This window comes from Lactuca saligna, chromosome 5, assembly GCF_052625555.1.
Source record: "Lactuca saligna cultivar CGN05327 chromosome 5, ASM5262555v1, whole genome shotgun sequence".
Lineage (NCBI taxonomy): Eukaryota > Viridiplantae > Streptophyta > Magnoliopsida > Asterales > Asteraceae > Lactuca > Lactuca saligna.
The window spans coordinates 274,709,797-274,712,398 of record NC_136421.1 but is presented as its reverse complement, the minus strand read 5'-3'; positions in this window follow the sequence as shown (position 1 = coordinate 274,712,398).

Sequence of the window (2,602 nt, the reverse complement as noted above, 5' to 3'; positions counted from 1 at the left end):
ATTAGCTTGACACTCTCGATGTCATTTACTACCTAATCAATGTGCCAGTTAACCACACACACTCCATTGATGTATGATAATTCTTGAGCTACCTTTTGCCACCCTTGTTAGTCCAAGTTAGTGTGTCAGTTAACCACACACACTCCACTAACGACTTGGTAAGGTGCAAAATGCAATTTCATGGACTAGCATCATTTTCACATTTTTCCTAAGCAACTAAGATTGGGAATATCTAAATACATTTAGTTACTTTATAATTTTCATTATACTTATTACTGAAGAATTAATGTCCTATTCTACCCGTTCGACTAACGACCTCCACCAATCAAGGAAGCGGTGGGTGAGAGTGGACACTCATTTACCTGCCATTTTATAGATAGTTTCCTTACACCCCCTTATAGGTCGGCTTCTTGAATGAGGCCTACTAACGGTAAGGCTGACTCATCTTATATATATATATATATATATATATATATATATATATATATATAATAGTATAAGGCTTGTATTTTAAAATTTTAAAATACTAAGGGTTTTGTAATTTAATATTTCAAAATTAAACTTTTAATTAAATTTTAAATTCTAAAACTTTGAGGATGCAATTGAAACTTTTCAAAATTACTAGTTCAAATTTTAAACAATTAATTAATCATATAATTAGAAATTATCTTAAAATTTGACCAAATCAATCTATTTAGATAAGGAAATCACATTACCAAGAGGATAATTCATTTTAAGGCATTAAAAATGAATTATGGTAATCATAATCTAAGATAGATTTGAAAATCAAAAAATTAGCTGTTAGATGAGTCAACTCATCGAGTTCATCTTTGAACTCGTCGATTTCATCAGACAGAAAGCAAAATCGGGTTTGTTCTAACTTTAGACAAATCACTATTGCTTCAAATATAACAAAAAACATCCTAGCCTCTGATACCACTGATGGGATTTGAGCGTATCTACATTCATATGTGCACATGCAACGCTAATTGCTTTGGATATAGGTTTTTCTCAAGTTATACATGTAGATAAGATTTCAAAAGCAATAAACCTAAATCTAGTATATATAAAATCAATATATATATATATATATATATATATATATATATATATATATATATATATATATAAATTAGAGTAGAATAATACCTTTCTTGTTATCTAGTAATAACAAGTGTTCCTTGCTTGATCTTGACTTCTAAGAGCTTAGTGTCCCAAGCGTTGCACCTCTAATGGAGTCACAAACGCCATAGCAAAGGATGAAGGAGAAAGGTGATGGAGGCTCTTAAATTTTCAGCTAGGGTTCTCTTAGAAAGCATAGGGCCAAAAATTTTATGCCAAAAGGTTCCTTATATACTTGAGGCTGCTAGGGTTTTACAAAGTGAAACCCTAATTTGATTGCACAAGCCTTAAGCAGTCCATGGATACCTTCTAGAAGGCCTTAGACGAAATCTCTATGGGTTTCCCATAGATTTCATCCACTCCTTCCTTAAGGAGTCCATCAGCCTTAATTGAAACTGTCAGTGATTTGCAATATCATTCCCATTCTTTAAATTAGTTCCTTTAATCCTAAAATTAGTTCCAAATTAATTTCTGAAAAATACTAATTAAATAGTATGATTTCTAATTAATATATTATTCTTATAATATATTAATAAATAATTAAATAACCTATTTCTCCAAAATCATCCCGTCAAGTTGCTATGGTGAAGGCAACCCAAAAGGACCATGTTATTATCAGATCAAGTACATACCAATTATAGTTTTGGGCTTAGACACCTAATCCAACACGTAATTGTGTTAATTGTTTGTTTTATGATTAAAGACATTAACTATATTATTGTGGGTTGAAAACCCTATGTACTCACCAGGTTTCCAAATCTGACCCCCTCAGCTTCTTTGTATCATAGCTAGTAGTACAAAGTTGCATGCATGATGAGAGATTCAAGGAGATGTAGTATGTTAGTCTAAGATGATATAAGGCTCATTTATGCTTATGTTTATGTATTGCTGATGACATCCCGATTTTTATAAATAAAACATATTTCTTCGAAAATATTTTGATAATATTATTATCATGTTTTTGGGAAAAACAATCCTTTTAAAAAATACTCTGATTTAGTAAGCATAAATAAATTGGTCTTTTCTGGCCGTAAAAATAGGGATGCCATATATAAGTTATAAATCTTATAACTTGGAACATATACATGTACTTATGATCACTACTTTGAAACGTACCTCTTTATAAAAGCGAGTACATTACACTTTTACGTATATACCAAACATATCGTCCTTTACAAACTTTGTACAAATCATTATGCGTAGTGACTTATCCTCATATAAGTTAGGACTGAGAGTTATTCACGTACCATATTTAAGGGCTTTACAATGTGATACAATTCATTAGCTAAATCTTAAACACTTAGCATAGCCACACTACTATCACCGTTAATCTTCTGAGCAAAATACATATGTATAAATCTATACGGGGTTGACATCCCCACCTGTGGTTGTTAGCTACAACCTCGACCAATTAATCAAAACGGGTGGTAAGTATTTATTAACGTACAATGAAGCATTGTAGGGGGTACATTCAGTCACA